Source organism: Erpetoichthys calabaricus, chromosome 10, assembly GCF_900747795.2.
Source record: "Erpetoichthys calabaricus chromosome 10, fErpCal1.3, whole genome shotgun sequence".
Taxonomy (NCBI): domain Eukaryota; kingdom Metazoa; phylum Chordata; class Cladistia; order Polypteriformes; family Polypteridae; genus Erpetoichthys; species Erpetoichthys calabaricus.
The window spans coordinates 90,008,316-90,027,887 of NC_041403.2; positions in this window are offsets into that span (position 1 = coordinate 90,008,316).

The following is a 19,572-nucleotide window of genomic DNA, read 5'->3' on the forward strand; positions in this document are numbered from 1 at the left end:
TATCTGAAACAATAGCTTTTCACCTTTGATTTATTTTAATGAGGATTAAAATTAAAGGTTAGATGTAGTTATTTTATTATTAATAATTTTAATATGGACCTTTGGTCCTTATTGTACATTTTTCTGGAATGGTCAGGCAATTTCCAAAACATTTTTAAAAATGTTGGTAGACAAAACAAGTTTATACCACACAATACCATCTTCTAAGTCCACTAAATTCTGGGCATAGGGCTCAAGGCAGGAACCATCTCATGGACAGGAAAAACAAGTTTATTAAAACTAAAAATATGTTTGACATCAGATTTGGAATGCATATTCTCTGTAATCTGTGTTGAACCCACCTCACCCTCCTTCTACCTGGTATTTTCTCTAACTTTTCATTATAGATTTTTTTTGGTGTGCTCTTTCTTGTATAAACCCAGGAACTTCTTGCAGACTGCCAGTGGTACACATACATCAGGATGAGATGATTTATTTTTGTTATTATTTATGATGAAAAAACAATGGAAAGAGAAAAATGTAATGAAAAAAGAAGAAAATATTCACAGTGCTAACCGCTCTCTTGTAACCATAAATGTAACATAAAATGTCGTCTAGTTGAGTATGTAGCAATTTTGAAAAGTTGAGTCAACATGTGTACATCATAATGGATTTGCACACAGTTTTGGGATCTGCCACCTGTGTTACAATAATCTATTGCAAGGATCATGGTGCAGTTTTCCCTTTAATAACAAACAAATACATAAATAAAATTAGATAAAAATAGAGAATAAATTTGTATGGATTTTAGTTTGATGTGTTTTGCTGTTTTGATATGTAGATCTAATTTTAAAAAAATATTACAGAGGACACAAGAAACAGTCATATCTTACAGACTGCTTGTAAGTAAAATTCACATAAGGCAAAATCCATTCTATATATTGTAGGCTTTCAGAGATTTTTTTGCTAAAAATGAAATGTAAGCATTACCATATTCTTTTTTGATAAATAGAACTGTGTATCTTTTGCTGTTGAAAAGTGGCAGAAGGTAGGAGTGATGTAGTAATTTATCTAGACTTTGATTTTAGACATATGTAAGTACTTGATACTGTGAATACTGAAAAAAGTACACTAAAACTTGATTCAGATGTTAAATTATGAAGGTGCATTAGTAAAATGCTCATGATCCTAATTCTGTGAAACTGGAACTGAGCAAAAAAGAACTATAATAAAGTCATTGAGAAAATGACAGGTTACAGGGCTGTGTGATTTGAAAACTGATTGCTATTAAATTGACTTATTTTCCTGTGTTCGCGACAGTGTCACTGATGTGCATCTTCCATTGTATTTTACATCAGCACACAATTGAGCCCAATCCCAGGAACTCAGTCATGCATGAAAGGGAGACTTTGACTAATACCAGACCTTCTCTGATCAACACAGCTGTGAATGTTAATGACACCAGCAGGTTCTTCTAGTGTCTTTAAAACAGGGATTCTTCCTATAGTTGGAACTGCACAAAGTAGACACACAATAACTGTGAATGATATTTTTAGCTTTTATTCAAACAAAATGCATCAGATGAAGGGATATAAAATTACCACACAGAGAAAATATGTTCTAAAAAATTTACAAGCTAATATTTATAATAAAATTTTAAACCTAAAAGGAAAATTTCAAATCACTAAAGGTGCACATGAAAAGCCTTGAAATGATACCCTAAATATCTATTCATTTATTTTCTGAATTCCGAGAGTCTATTAGGATTGCCCATTACAGGGTTTCAGTTGTTACCCAACAGTTCCTGGTACTTGTGTCCAATTACTGTCCTTCCGTTTTTTATATAGAATGTAAAGATTCTCCGTCTGTCAGCATGCATTTACATAAGGCCCCACTGTCCCTTCCAATGTGCGCTTCAGCTGCTTTGTCAACACTATATTGGCCTAATGTGGCCAATGTTCAAGGGGGTTTAAGTGGTCCTGCAATGAAATGACAACACGTTCAGGCTTGATTTCCTCCTTAACCCTGATAATGCTGAGACAGGCACTAACAACTGGATTCCCTGTAATGAAACAAACAGGTTCAGAAAGTCTATAGAAGTATGGATATAATTCAAGTGTAATGTAAAGCAAAAGTCTTCAGCGGGCTAATTAAATTTTCTTTGAAAATGTAAAAATAACTAAAAGTGTAACAGTCAGACTTAAATAGTAATCTTATGTGGTGATGAGGGATAAAATAAGCATAAAACAACAGCCAACTTGAAAATATTTTGATTGCCACAATGTGGAATTCACCAAGAAAAGTAAAAAAAAGAATTTAACAATTTGAAGCAATATAAATTTATCAATTAGTCCATCCAGAAGACAGCTAAATCAGCAGGTCTATAACTTGAGCTATTAAATTATGGATTATTAATTATTTTGTTTTCATAACCAATTGCAGGTATCTTTTTATTAGATTCCTTCTAAATTCAGAAAGAAAAAAACAATCAGCTAAAGATATTACTTTAACATAAATTGTAACAGTTTCTATACAGTAATGAGGTAATGAAGGTGACTGTATGACTGTATGCTTAAAGTTTCATTTGTTCTGTATCTGGTAACTGAATAATAAAGCATGTAAAGGTTTTACATATAGCTATTGTTGGTGGATTTTCAAATCAAACTGCAGTAACATTTAGAACAGCTAATATGTTATGTATGTGTCACAAAACAGAACCTAGGCGTACTTTGTCAAGTGAGTTTTAAAGCACATTCAGAAATTTGAGTCATGAAGTATGTGTCCATATATCATTCCACCATATCAAGGCTGCAATTCGTTAGAAATGACAGCATCTAGATGTAGCATTATTTATTCATCTATTCATCCTTATAGTTTTCATAACCATGTAGCATTTTCCATGTTTTTTGACATACAAAATGGAATTTAAGGTTAATATATGTCAGCAAGACTCAAAAACATATTTCTTTATAATAGTGGGAATATATTGAAAACAGCTTTTAAAAAATTAACAATCTGTATCTTTTTCATTTAAATATTTATTATTCTTTATTTAACAGAAGTCTTATCCAAAGTGCCTTACAAAAGAAAGCCAGCTATTGCTATTTATGGATGCTCATGTATCCATGCCACCAGTGGCATCACTGGAGGGGTGTAGGGGGCATGGACTGCACTGGGTGACACCATCAGAGTGGCAGACACTCCTATGACTGCCTATGAAATTTTTCTTGCAGTGTCACTCCATTCAGATGTGGATTATACTCAATAAACATGCCTTGCATATACAGTATCACACACTGTCCTCTCTGAGCAAATCTGTGAGCATTCTTACTGAACAAAAATCTGACCTGTATAAGATTAGTTACTACCCTATCCACGATGCTGCCCAGAAAAGCTCTGACCAACCCACAATGTTGCATTGGAATAAGCAGGTTCAAAAAGGATTGAAAGACAATCCAAAATATGTTTATGAAAACAGACAATGTATTTATGAAATAAATTCCCATTCAATATATTTTACTGGTGTATATACTGTGTACAATATACAGGTGCACATATTAAATTAATAATCCATTTAAGTGAACTATGTTCAAGGAGTATAGATAATTATTGAGAATGATCATTGTTGTAACTAATCATTTTATGCTTTGCCCATTATGTTGGTGCCTGGGTAAGTAACCTTTAATTTGAACTAGTCTGGACCTCCTGGATTGGATTCTACTGACTCAGGCTCTCAGAATGGACAGGGGCTCAAAGCCAGTCAGCTTTTATTGGATTCCATCAGTGTCAAACGTTTGCTGCCCCTGTTTCCTAACATTACTGGTGATAACCTATCTTAAGCTCAGTGATCCTTGGCTGCTTTTAGCTGACCTGACAGATGGAAACATCAATATGTCATCCTGAGAATGGCTGAGCCTTGGAGCCAAATGGGCAGACACTACTCACAACAGCTACCACCAATCCCTGCAAGTACCATCTCTATCTTAAAAAAAAAAAAAAACATGAAATGGAATTCTTATATTTATAATCTAAATTCATGGTTACTGTAAAAGACACTTTATACTTTGGATGCTGCAGTGAAAGTTTTACATTCAGAGCTTTAATTCCTTTCCAAAATTTCATAAAATTTCCCACTTGTGTGTTTTTTAAATACTACTCCATTTTGCTCATCCACTTAGGCAGTACTCTTTTTATGTTTTTAATATGTAATCTGTTCACTACATACAGTACTTTAATTTCTAAGCTATCCTAATTTAAAAATAAAACTTATGTTAATTCAACTTTTTTCCATAAAACCATGTTTTAAAGTTATACATATTATGCAGATTTATTTACTTCAATAATTTCATGAAGTTGATCAGTACAAATAACAATTACATGGTAGAACAGCTGGCAGGGGAGCTGTCTATTTTTATATTCCTGCTTTTAGTATTTATATGTATGAGCTGTGATGTGAATTAATATTTATTTCCATTCCTCTGCTGATGATAAGAAGTCTATTAGTCAGTAGCAAACAGTGCTACTGCACCAGTTTTTTTAGCAGAACATGCACACTCCTTTAATTACTATATTTTTTCCTTCCTCTGCATTCATTTTTGTTAATAACTCCTACTTAGGAATGCTATTCAGAATGAATAGTTCCAGTTACTTCCTAAGCCTTTCAGATTTTTGCAAAATCCATTCATAATTTACTGTATGTCTAGAGAATGTTAGTGTAATATTTTTAAACAAAAAGTCTGCAGAAATATTTGTTGCTGACCTCTGGGATTCAGAGTTTGGTATGCCATTCTAATCCAACTGGCTTGTAAAGTCTAACACCTCATAGGTAGATGAAGCAATCATCATGTAACTTTGATTAAATTAATCTCTGCAATGTGAGCTACAGCACTATTCAATGAAGTCTGGTTTGTGCCACAGCATGCCAACTAAGGGTCTTATTGTAGCTGCCATTTATCAAATGAAATGTACTTCATGATTAACCAGCTGCACTACTGATGCAAAGGTTAATAACATTTGCCATCAACAAAGCAAATTAAAACTGCCATTCACACACAATATTCGTTATCCAATCTTTTGGGAGCATCTTGTGCATGTACTCAAATTACATACAGTACATCAAATATTCAATAAATCAGACACATTCACCATTTGTGTTACATTAAAAAGCATGGTCTATACTCAAAATTGCTTTCAAGTATTTAGTTAACTTCTGAAAATTCAATTCCTTATGGTCTTGGATTTAGCCCTGATGATATCTGAAAATGAAGTTCAAATTGAATAAGACTATAAATTTAGAACTGAACGATAGTGCATGTTGAACTGGTGCGGGATGTGATTTGTTAATATAATGTAATTGCTATATCCTAACAACAATAAGCCATTCCACTTTTCTGCCAGGGAGCGTTTTCAGTGATCCATTCACAGAATACATATTGATGCCTGACTCAAATATTCAGCATTTTACACTGAATAATATATTAGTGTCTTACCCAAATGTAATTTTATTTTAATTCCAAAAAGAGCCTATATGAATTGTTTCTCTGAAAAATAATCAGTCCCTTTCTTGGTTGTTATTGGAATACTTTCTTAGTGACTGTAATATGTTGTCTTAGAGCTTCATTTGTTTTTAACCTTTCATAAACTTTCGTAAATTATAAATGAAATTCTAGAAGAAATGTAACAATGTATCAATGATTCAGAGCAGAACTCACAGGAAAAACTCACAGTTAGGTAAGATGTGGCCAAGTTAGTTATTACAGAGTGAGTTCAGGAAGGACTAAAAATACAATCATAAGAAAATACCATGATCAGACTGTAAGCAGTTACAGCATGTGCCCATTATTGCAAGTTGTGTAGTGGTACGTTATCATAATAGGTTTGTTTTAAATGTTTTATGAGCTCTAGGGTATGTATTTTTGAAATGTTATCAGTCCTTTTGGGGTTTTTGAAGTGCTGAATTTAGATATTATAGCATTTTTAACCATTCCTGGAAGTTCTGCTTTCTATGGACACTACCATTTTGTACTTATTTGTTATGTGCTGCTTGACAAAGGTCCGTGTCTCACCCTTCCTACTTATCTGATTTTTTTGGCATTTATTTTAGCATATTATTTGCATGCCAGTAATTTTTGGCTTCCCATGACTAAGGTTTTTGAATCGTGATTTAGACTGCAGTAATTTGGAGCCATTTTTTGACTTTCCTGTTTGACCCTTGTCTGCCCTTTTTGACTCTGACTTTTGTCCTTGATCATCTTCCAATCTGATTACCTTATTTTACATCTACCTTCCTTCTCACAGCAGAACACACGCTGGCCTAATCATTGCGCAGAAAGGGACCATGTTGTTCTTTAAAAGAGAAGAGGCAGCTTAAATGCTGGTTTGTTAACACACAGTCTTTTACAAATGTCCACACTGTAGTATGTTTTATTGGCATTTATTAAGAACAAAGGGAAAAAACATCCTGTCAAACCAAAAGAAAAAGAAAGATGCAAATTCAGGGAGTAAACCAGCATTAACACCAAATAAACTACTCAACCAGAAATAAGCATAGCAAAACATTAAACTAACAGTAAATCCATAGCCCACACAACCATTTGTTGTTGATTTGTTTTGAAATTGATCCACACCTGCTATGCCTTCATATGAGGCACAGTAGTCATTTCCAAAATGGCAACAGCTATGCAAAGATTGATACAAAATGACAGTTCCTACTGAATAAAGGGATATTCAAATCTCAAAATAGGGCTTCAATACAAAAAAGTAGGCCTCAGGGCCTGGACACAAAATCAACCTGGCTCCAAACTCAAGAAACAGGCTTTGAGGTCTATACATACCAGACAAACCAAGATTGAATTTTCTGTATTCTAAAGGTAGAGGAAAACTGTAAAATCACTGGACCAGAATAACACAAGAGTCCCCTGAATTTATAGAATTTATTACATGGATCAAAAATAAATTCAAAAATGCTTGTCGGAATGCAAGCTGAAAAATTAACAAAACCAGAATAAAAATTCAAAAACAAACGCCAAAGGTCATTAACCATAGAATTGGAAAAGGTACTTAAAATGAAATTCAGAAAACCCAAGGACAAGAGACAGCTGAACAAATTTAAACATAAGCCAATTCCTCAGCACTGGCACTGGATGTTTCCAAAGCTTATGTACAGTGGAGGGAGGTCCCAAAGCTGCAGTATCAGGGAGCTTAGCCCCATTGGGTTCAACATATAAAGGCCTGAAACATACAACAGAGAACAATTAAATATCTAACTATATAAGTAGCATAATGTAATAAAAGGTAACCAATAAGCAAAGCAATATTCTTTGAGAATTTACATTATGTAAACAGAAAGTAAATAAATTCAAAAATGAAATTTAGAAAATCTAGGGGAATTTGCCTCCTACTCACTTCGCCTGCCAACCCCAAAGGGCACTACGATCCAGCCACCTCGTGTCTCTGCTGCTCGCATTGTCAAGGGGTGGGAGGGGCTGAAAGCACGCTGAGGGAATGCGGTCTGATCAGCTGCTGTCTTTCTGCTGCTGTCGAGCAGTTCTGTGTATCGATCATTTAAAAGCCTGTACAGCAGCTGTCCTTTTGTTTCCCTGCCTTGTCTCGCATGACGTTAAAGTGTCTCTCGCGGGACGTCAAATTGTCTTCTGAGTGATAATGTTCAAAAGACAATAAAAAGAAAAAAATAAATAGTAACGACTATTGAGTCAGGAATAAATAAATAACTGCAAAATGACAGTGAAGTGATATCATAGTTTGTTTTTTTTTTATTAATTTTATTGTAATCATTCCATACATATAGATCTATTTTTACAAAAAATAGGATTGAAAAACAAATCAAACCCCACCCCTGAGAAGGAGAGCATGGCCAAAGGAGTAAAACTTAAGGCTTGTAAACATGCCTAAATTATTGAGTTTAATAGGGCAAAAAAAGATAAATGGAGAAGGAAAAGAAATGTGGAAATAATTATTTCTTCTTATTCTAAAATATTATTGATTAGATCCTGCCAGGTTTTGAAAAAATTCTGTACAGATCCCCTAACTGAGAATCTGATTTTTCCAATTTCAAATAATATAAAGCATCAAATTCCCACTGACTTATTAGAGGAGAGTTAGGATTCTTCCAATTTAACAAAATCAGTCTGCATGCCAAAAGTGTAGTGAATGCAATCACCGTTTGCTTGTCCTTCTCCATTTCAAATCCATCTGGAAGAACCCCAAACACAGCTATTAACGGGTTAGGAGGGATTGTGACCCCAAGGCTGTCTGAAAGGCACTTAAAAATTTTGGTCCAAAATGTTGTTAATTTGGTGCATGCCCAAAACATGTGACCCAGTGAGGCAGGAGCTTGGTTGCAGTATTTGCAGGTTGAATCTTGCCCTGGAAACATTTTGGACAGTTTTAAGCGAGACAGATGAGCTCGATATATAATTTTGAGTTGAATAATTCTATGCTTTGCGCATATGGAGCTTGAGTGAATTCTCTGCATTGCTACCTTCCACTCCTTTTCTGATATATTAATTAAGAGATCTTTTTCCCATTGTCCTCTTGGATCTTTGGAAGGAAGGGACTCTAATTAAATTTTATATATTGCAGAAATGGTGTCTAAGTCCTCGAAGTTGAGCAGTATTTTTTCCAGCATGGTGGAGGGTACGAGATGAGGAAAATCGGGCAGGTTCTGTTTGACAAAGTTTCTAATTTGAAGATAGTGAAAGAAATGTGTAGCTGGAAGGTTAAATTTGGAATGTAATTGTTTAAAGGATGCAAAGATATTGTCTGTATAAAGATCTCTGAGCAATTTAATCCCAAATCTTTTCCAGATATTAAAAACTGGATATGTTTGCAAGGGTTGAAAGAGGTGGTTGTCTTGCAGGGGTGCCACAGATAGAAGATTTTCCATCTTAAATTGCTTTCTAAATTGGTTCCATGTTCTGAGTGAGTGAAGTACAATTGGGTTATTAGTATATTTGCGATAACTTGCATTTATTGGCGCGCAGAGCAGGGAATATAAACAAGTGGTGCAGGATTTTACTTCTATTGCGGACCAGGCCTGTGTATGTTCATTTATTTGTGTCCAGATTTTTATGCCTTGTATGTTTGCTGCCCAGTAATAAAACTGAAAATTAGGTAGAGCCATGCCACCTTCTGCCTGAGGTCTTTGTAGGGTCGCTCTTCGGATACGTGAATGTTTTGAGTTCCAAATAAATGAGGTTATGGTTGAATCTAATTGCTTAAAAATGATTTATTGATATATATTGGGATGTTTTGAATTAAAAAAAGAAGCTTAGGAAGGATATTCATCTTAACAATGTTAATTCTTCCGGCTAGTGAGATGAAGGGTTGACCATCTATGCAAGTCTTGCTTAATTTTTTCCATACAGACGGCAAAATTTTGTTGATAAAGAGCTTTATGTTTACTTGTGATATTTACCTCTAGGTATTTAAACTGATCTGCTATGGTAAAATGTAGGGTGTCTAATCTAATATTATATGCTTGTGAATTCACTGGAAAGAGTATACTTTTATTCAAATTAATTCTGAGACCAGAGATCTTTTGAAAATCTGAAAGTGCTGTTAAAACTGCAGGCACAGTGTTTTCTGGGTCTGATTATATAAAACCATATCATCTGCATATAGAGAAATTTTGTGTTCCAGTCCTTCTCGGATGATCCCCTTTATCTGATAAGAATTTCGATAGTGGACCCCCAGTGGTACAGTAGTTTGATCCATGCACAAATATTCGGGCCAAACCCAAATTTCTCCAATGCAGTGAAAAGGTAATTCCATTCAATCATATCAAATGCTTTTTCTGCATCCAATGATAATAATATCTCTGGGGTGTTTGACTTTGCTGGTGAATATATTACATTAAACAGGCGTCGAAGATTGGAAGATAAGTGTCGGCCTTTAATAAATCCAGTTTGATCCTGTGATATTACCGAAGGCAGCACTTTCTCCATCCTTCTAGCTAGAATTTTTGAGAGTATCTTAACATCATTATTCAGAAGTGAAATTGGTCTGTATGATGCACACTGTAACAAGTTCTTATTTTGTTTAGGAAAGGCGGTGATTAAAACGAAAAGTTTGAGGTAGAATTTGATTGTCTCTAGCTTCTGTAAATGTTGCCAATAAGAGGGAAGCTAGCTGAGTAGAGAATTTCTTATAAAATTCTATAGGGTAGCAATCAGGGCCTTCTGATTTCCCGCCTTGAAGTGACTTTATAGCATCTTGTAATTCTGATAGCATCAGAGGTTTATCCAGTTCCTCAGCACTAAAAGTATCTATTTGTGATATCTGTAATGTATCCAGAAATGCATTAGATTGTGTGTTGTCTTCTTTAAACTCAGTAGAATATAAGGTTTTATAGTAGTCTCTAAATGTGTGCATTATATTTTTATGGTCAATGATTTCATCTCCTTTAGTGTTGGTGATTACTGGGATTGCATTGCGAACTTCTTGCTTGTGGATTTGTTGAGCTAAAAGCTTATTAGCTTTCTCTCCGTGTTCATAGTAATGATGTCTTGATTTATAAATAAGTTGTTCAGTTTCTTTACCTGTCAAAATGTTGAGTTCTGTATGCAGAGCCTGCCTTTTCCTATGAAGAGCCTCACTTGGACGCCTGGCTTGTTCTTCATCTATTCTAGTAAATTCGCTTCTTAGCTCTGACACTTTCTTGGTTTCTAATTTATTTCTGTGGGAAAGATATGAAATAATCTGTCCTCTTAAGAAGGCCTTTAGAGTTTCCCAGAGTGTTCCTGCAGAGACCTCTGAGGGTGTGTTTGTCTCAAGGAAGAAGCTAATTTGTTTGGATATAAATTCTGTACAGTTTTCATCTGCTAATATAAGTAGGTTAAGGCGCCATCTGCGAGGTGAGTGTGGGGGGCATAATGATTTTAGCTCCAAAACTAGAGGTGCATGGTCGGAGATAACAATTGTGTCGTATTTACAAGATTAAATCGTAGGCAAGAAATTATTATCTATAAAGAAATAATCGATTCTTGAGTAGCTACAGTATGATGCACTGGTGAGTAGAACAAATATGTTCTTGAGTTTGGGTTTAGAAACCTCCAGGGGTCTGATAAGTTGTGGTCAGTTACAAACTGTATAATTGTCTTTGCAGTGTTAGATGTCGTCCCACCTGTGGTAGGAGTCCTATCTAAGAGTGGTTTTAAAACACAATTAAAGTTCCCAGCCATTATAATTTTATGAGTGTTCATATTGGGAATGGATGCAAATAGATTTTGCATGAATTCCATATCATCGACATTGGGTGCATAAACATTTATCAAAATCATTTTACAGTTAAACAAGTTGCCCATGACCATCACATATCTCCCTTCAGGATCCAATACTACATCTGATGCTACAAATGGGACTTTTCTATGTATGAGAATTCCCACACCTCTAGTTTTCTTTGTAAAGCTAGACTGGAACATTTGGCCAGTCCAGTCTTTTTGTAGCCGGAATTGATCCTTGCTTAGTAAGTGGGTTTCCTGTAAAAACACTATTTTAGTGTTTAAGCCTGTTAGGTGAGAGCATACTTTCTTTCTCTTTAATTCGTGATTCAGGCCTTTAACATTCCAGCTTACAAAATTAACTGTCCCATCATGGAGACGTTGATTCTGAATTTTTAATGTCATTTTATAGTCTTAACTGGTAGTGAGGCAGTTTTAATCTTAATTTCCAATTTCCCCAAGGGTTATTGCCATACAACCTATTGTTGTGTTGATAGTTATAATTATAAGGATTAAAAGGATAGATTAGATATAGCCTGCTGTCCTTCTCTCTCCCCCCCCCCCCCCTCATAGTTTTAAACAATAAACAAAATAGTGATAATAATAATTCAAAGGCTTCCACAAATTGACTCCTAAACAGCTGAAATGACTAGTCACTAGTTAGCCCTCTATAGGCAAATGAAAGCTGAGGGGTACATGTGCACAATGCGACACTACAGGCAGTTATAGTCTCCTATCTCTGTAGCAGTTCTGGGATAGCTGCTGATCCTGACTTAGTCTTCAAGTTTAGAAGCAGCAGGAACAAAGACTCAATTAGTAGAAATACAACTGTGTTAAAAAAAAGATACCTTACAGTGAAATAGATGGACAGATTTGTACTGTGGAGCCTAAAAGAAAAAAATTGAAAAATTGGGACAGCCACTAAACCTGAGAGTGGTTTCCATCCTTGACTGGAAGTGATTGAAATAAGATTACTAAAGCGACTTTCAGTGAAGGGGTGTCTTTGAGTCTAGAATCAGGAGGAAACATGGAGATAAGGTTCAACTATAGAAGGAAGGAGAAGGTATGGAAAGACAAAAGAGAAAGGGGGACAGTGAGAGAGAGAGGGGAGGGACTTCCGGTCCATGGCCATCTTGTCTTCCCTTCTCCTGGTGTGGTGACGAGCCTCTGAGCAGCCTCGCAGCTGCAGCGACTCCCCCTCCGCAGCTTTTCCAAATGCTGCTGCGCTGTTGAAGCCCCACGGACCAGCATATGTCTGCCACCGACGCAGAACACATGAACAAAGTCTAGCCTCACAGGGCTGACTGCCATTAGGCAGGGAAATTACCTCCCAGGTCCCGTCTGTCCAAGGAAACGTCCTCGGCATGGCCTCGCTAGATGCAATGCCGTCCCGGGCGCCTCCAGCGGCAGCGCGTTTGTGGGGGCCCACTGCATTCCTGCTACGCCCGATGACTTCTTCCCACACCAGGTGGGACTGGCCCTTCTGCGGACCGGTGGCGGTCCATGGGGCGAGTCGCTCTCGCGGGGATGTGTGCGTGCCACTCCTGCGGCGTGTGTGTGGGTGCACCTGCTGCGCTGGGTCATCCATAAAATTATTTAAAACGACAGGTCCCTGCCTTGTAGCAAGCGGAACGTCCCATCTGGGATGCCATTGTGGGAACCAGCCCGGACACAGACAGGTAGACATCGTTTAAATCACCACACACGCTTTATTTACAATATATACAACAATAAAGTAAACCGCACACAAACCCAGTGCCGCAGCACCAATCACCCCACAGTCCGGGCCTCATTCCTTAATGCCTTTCTTCACCCTCTCCTCTCCTCCGACTTCCATCCTTCTACCACCTGACTCCAGCCATCGAATGGAGGGAGGCGTCCCCTTTTATATCCACCCGGTTGTGCTCCAGGTGCCTCCCAATGAGCGACTGTCGCCACTCCCCGGTGTGGTGGAAGTGCCGGCTGTGCACCCGGAAGCACTCCGGGTGTCCCTGGTCGTCTTCCCCCTAGCACTTCCGGGTGTGGCGGAAGTGCTGAGGACCAAGGCTCTTCAGGCATCGGGGCGCCCCCTGGCGGTAACCATGGGCCCCTATAGGGTTGAGCTTCTAAGCTCTGTTCCCGTGGTCCCCAAAGCCACCAGAGCAGTCGCCCCCTCGTGGTCTGGAGGGAGGCATAAGCCCTCCTCCGGTCCTTCCAGGCATCCCAGCTGGGTGCCACCCCCAGCCACTTGCCACAAAGGCTAAGAACAAATTTTGGACAAAATGCAACGTGTTTTAAATTAAGAGTAAATTGTTTGTATACACTAAGTGCAAATAAAATATTTCATATAGAATAAGATTATAATTACGTATTTGGTTAGAAATTGTTTCCAACATTAAGATACACATTGTAACACTTTATAGCTATATAGAAATAAAGAAAGTAAAATAAAATGAAAATATATTTAAATGTTAAGGAACTTTATCATAATTATTTTTTTTGGCTTTTTTTTTTTTTTTACTAAATTATATATAGATGTAGTGCAATACAAGAGCAGAGTACCCCAGAGCTTCAGAGTCCTGGATTCAAATGCCATGTAGAGTCCGGTTGTTCTCCATGTGTCCAAGCGGGTTTTCCCTGGGTTCTTCAGTTTCATCACACATTCCAGACACATGCACATTAGGATATCTGATGACTTTAAGCTGACCTGGTGTGAATGTGTATGCGTGAGTACCGGGTGGTTTGTGCCTTGCATCTTATGATCCTGAGAAACTCTTTGGCTTTTTATAGCCCACTATTATAATAACAGAATTTTAAGAAAAGAATGAACACATGAATGTATACAGTAGCAATTGAGGAAAGCTAAAATTAAGAATAATTAATACTGTAACTTCCTGTGACTATGTATTGGAAAAGGCTGGTTTAGAAAATAAATTAATGAATAATATTTTTGAGCTTTTGTACATTTATTTATAACAGCCTATCATTTTAAATTTAGGATTTTTATCCCTTATAATTTATATACAATATTACAATGATTAGTATTTATTTTGCTAAAAAATGTTCAATTCAATCAAATAATAAAGAAAGAAAGAAACCTGAATTAAATAGTATGACTAAAAATGATCACATTTTCTACTCCTTCACTGACAACAGAAAAGCATTCATTGAAAAACAAAAAAGTTGTAATCTTTTCATACTAATACATACTTAATACATTCACTGATTAACACAATATGCTCAGCATTTCTTTTGCTTTAAAATATGTACTTCAGCCCCAGCCCACATCACACTGCTGCGCTTCTTAGATTTTAAATTAATTGTATAAGGTCACTGCTATAAGACATTCACATTAGTGCCTAAAAGCCATTTCATACATCATTTCCACACCAGGCAGAGATATTGTAATGAATTTTTTGATTATATGAAATCATTCTGCTACAATTAAATAGCCAAACGTTTGATAAATTATTGTTAACTAATACATTTGCTGCAATTATACAAACATTTAGAGATTAAATTCAAAGTCCACTATACACAGCAGACAGAAGCAATAATTATAATTAATGCCTTTAATTTGTAGTGGTAATTATGTCATTAATTGAATTAGTTCACATTGAAAGTTTCAGTTTATTACAGCACATTAAAATAGGTTGAACAATTCATTGTCTCTCAGTAGGGTAACTCCTGAACACAAAGCAAAATATCTGAGCAATAATGATCACAGTAATTGTCTCAAAAGCTTTTGAAGGGTCCTTTATAGATGGAGGAAAGAGGATTTTTTGAGTGCTTTTGAAAAAGGGAAAGCAAGCAATAAAGACAAGCAATATCCAGTTTTTTCACTTTGTAATTAAACCCTTTCATCCATTTAAATTGTATTTAAAGCTGAAGCTGAATGCCATTTTAGAGTCACGGGGAGCAGAAACCTATGCTAGCAACAATGGGCGCAAGGCAGTGACCAGCATTAGATGAGTTGAGTCAATGATCAGCATAACTGTCTCATTTATATTTGAAGTGTCAAGTCTAGAGGATTGAACACATATTGCATTTTAAGTGTTACATCTATTTCATTATATTTAAACAAAATAAGTTTTATTCATACCTTGAATTACTAAACCAAGTATTGCTTGTTATTTCAGGTTGACACTTTTATCCAAGGTAATATGATTGGTTACATTTTGTTTTACCATTTCAAGCAAAGGCAGCTAAAGTGACTTGTGCATGGTCACAAGGATATGAACCCACAGCCTCTAGGTTTTGATGCCCAAAGCCTTAACCGCTACAGAACATTGCCTGTATAGTAGTAGGTGAGGACCCAAGCCATCCAGCCACTCAGACAGGTCCAATTCATAATTACTAAATGTCATGCACATCTTTGGGATGTTGCAGGACAACCAATGTAGACCAGAGAAACACTGCCTCAGACATAGAATGTTGTAACTTCAATACACACTTTTTTGGAGGAGATACACATTTCCTTGTGGGGAATTGCTTTTATTAACTTAATTGTAGTCCAATTATCCAATGTTAAAATAGCTAATGAGTTTTATTCAAAGTAAACAGGTTTGCTCGACTAAGTCTAATCTGTCATTCATACTTCTAGGTACGAAACTTGGTGTCTCTTTAACTTTAATGTCAGCCAACAAAAGTCAATGGTAGATTAAAAATTAGAAAGGCTATGTTACCTAACAGCTGGGTCAGTATGCAAAATACAGAATAATCAAACATGGAGGGGCAGTTTTGCAAGACATAACAAATTAACTGGTCAGGCTGAGAGCAAAATGTACTATAGTCGTTAAATTAATGCAAGACATGGCTCTTCTAAGCTACTGGTAGCGGCTTTGCTAACATGACTCCGTTGTTCCCACTTCATTTTTCACTTGCTTCTGCTGGTGAAATTAACAGTGTCGTTAATGTGAAGCTCAAGGGTTTAAATACAACATGAGTCTCCAATGTTTGTTGCCTTAGTAGTGATCATTTACTTCCATTCATATTACACTAATCTAAAATCTGTAGCTCCTTGCTGAAATGGGACAGCTAAAGAAAAACAACTAAACTCTGTCTTTATATGCAAAATGTCTAAATTAAAAATTTGCAAGAAAGTTTCACAGCAGTTCAGAATGTACCATAGGCAGCAAAATTGCTTCTAGTATTTATACATTTAGAGACAGTGTGTGCTGGAAATGGTTTACATCCCTTAATATAATGAAATCTGTTGCTGGACTAACAATACATTTAATTTAAGGATTTGAAAAAGGGTTAAATAGGTTTGAAGGAGGCCTCCTGCGTGATAAAATATGAATGCATCGTAAGCACATGTGTGCCATATGCTGTAGAATCTGACAGAAAATACATGTTAAGATTTTTGAAATTTCTACAGTATGTCTGAGCCAAACAAATGATTAGTGCACCACTATCTCATGACTATTACTGGTCTCGTACATGTTAAATACAAGTTAGTTTGGAATGACATCAACAAAAATTTTAGAATTGACTTGAGTGTGACTATTTAGCTGTCCCAAGTTAGGTTATTATCACAGTATTCTTTTTACAGAAGTACAAGTATCAAATAATGCCATCCTCAGTCTGATCACCAGGAGGAAAGAAGGCACTGCAGCACTGAATTATCTAGAGAAAGTTATGCATTACAGTACATCTGTGCTGGATTTGAGACATATGCATTAAAATTTTCATTAGTCACTAGATATGAAAAATTGCAGTGCTCCCTAGGGTTTGAGTTGCATTATATTTTACCGAGAATCTTATCACATTCTGAGTCATGACCTTTGTGTTGTCTAAATAGTGGAGCAAGATGCTCTAATGACTGTTTGTGGCACATGCCATCATGAATGGGACTACTCTTCATTCAACTTGTTTGGATCTTTTGAAATATGTAAATCATTGACAATGATTTTTTCCATTTGTGCAAAATGACATTCACAAAATTAGAGTTTTTGTTTCCTTGTATTTGCTTGAGGAATTGAGAGCTTAAGTTGTTACTATTTCTGGACGCTATGTCATTAAACAGATTTGGGAAAGTAATGTATGTAAAATGACACAAAAAACACAGATAAAATTTGTCAGTTTGAAAAGTTTAAACAAACAATTAGCTGTCATGATGTTTTTACACCTATGAGTCCAATAGAACCCAAGCAGGTAACTGGTTTGCAGGTTTATGAAAGAAGATGGTAGGAAGGGAAAAGTCCAGGAGGACGGACACTAGAGATGACATCAGTGATGGTAGGGCCATCAATCACCATATCTGCAAAGGGAAAGAGGGAGAGTAGATCAGAGAACAGTGCCAACCTGTAGCTCAGCAGATAATTACATTTACTAAAGCCTGTAAGTTGTTTCCCATGCACACACATGTGACATACTGTATGTCTCCAAATAGAGATCTCATAAGAAAAGTGACAGTTGCATTAACATCACAAATTGCATGTAAAGTCATTTAATCTTGGTCTTTCATATAAAAAATGTATGTTAATTTCAGTATCCTAATGTGTTTAATTTATATTTTCACAACATTGTACAGGGCGGCACGGTGGCGCAGTGGTAGCGCTGCTGCCTCGCAGTTAGGAGACCTCGGTTGGCTTCCTGGGTCCTCCCTGCATGGACTTTGCATGTTCTCCCTGTGTCTGCGTGGGTTTCCTCTGGGTACTCTGGTTTCCTCCCACAGTCCAAAGACATGCAGGTTAGGTCGATTGGCGATTCTAAATTGGCCCTAGTGTGTGCTTGGTGTGTGGGTGTGTGTGTCTTGCGGTGGGTTGGCACCCTGCCCGGGATTGGTTCCCTGCCTTGTGCCCTGTGTTGGCTGGGATTGGCTCTAGCAGACCCCCGTGACCCTGTGTTCGGATTCAGCGGGTTGGAAAATGGATGGATGGATAACATTGTACAGCTGTTCACTGAGCCCAATCAGAGTTTTAAAAAACATTTTATTGGTCAATTTTACTGCCTTCCATTATACTTTTACCATTAAGATATATACCATATTTGTTTCATTTCTAATATTTAACTTTTTTTTTACATACTTTAAAATAACCGTTTTCTACAGATTGATCTGATTTTGCAGAGTTTTAGTTTTCCAGGAAAAACTTTAAGGTTGATATTTAAGGACAATTTTCCTTTTTCAAAAATCAGTGTTCAGTCCACTTTGAAAATCATAAAGCAGAAACATGACTACACATTCTTTACTAATTCTTTAAAAGGGATCTGATTATTAAAGGAATTCGAATGATTTTGCATGTCTTTCCATGCACTTGTTGCTTTATGCTGTCAAAGCCTAACTTTAAAACTGCTTGGCTGAAGGCAAATGACTACCCTGAAATGACGAATATGATGTGGTTCCAGGAACAACAGAAATTTAATCAGATCCATCAATTTCTTTTAGCCATAAAACCTGCTTTCAATAACTTTCAGAATCTTTGAGATGATTTAGGTTGGTGGTGGGGTAATTCCTTATTGTCATGCATGGGTGCATTCCTCATAATTTGCTATTTTGTTCCTGATACTGTTGGAAAACAGAGTTCTTTTTTTTTGTACAAACAATTAAAAATTAAATGTGGCAAGAGACCTAACTCTGAATTTCCTTTATGTAAATCCAAATGTGGGAGAGCGTATGCATGTGCACGCTGTGAAGTCTTATTATGTTAGACATCATTAGTCTAAGAACATCCTAACTGTTGTATCTGGTGTATTGTTATAATAGTTTATGAGACAAGTTCAGATGTACTAATTTAATGAGTTCCACCCCCTATAGTTTTTAGAGTTTGAGATGCAAGGTTTCAACTTTGAAAATGTATTTAAGGGTCCACACTACAATAAAGGGGAACTAACTGCAGCTTGTAAAACTGAGTGCAGTTTCTAGATAGCACTGTCTGCCTGAGGCAGAAGTTGCTATGGATTGGATTCCTTCAAAATGCCACTTGCACAGCATGGGCTGTTTAAATAAACACTGATGTAATTGAGCTTGCGAAAATGAGAATAGCATTCAGACATATTTGTAAATCATGGTAAAACCTTGTGTTAATTGCAATGAAAATATGCCCAAAATGATACACTTTCATTACCAAAGCACTTACACTTCTGTAGTAAAAGCTACAAAAATACATTTGTAACCCTAAATTTAATTGGATGAATAGATGGACAGATATTGGAGCACAAGACTACAGGATACAAATATTCTGCTATTTCACCGGCTTCATTTTGGACAGAATATTAAAATAACCTGCCTTATGTAAGCAAGAGACATTACTTGTTTTATGTATAGTAAATGCTACATCATTTATATATATATATTTTTTGTCATAAATGCAATGTGTTGGCTGTGCATCACTTACTTAACTTAATCCTGAAATGCAGTACCAAATTGAAT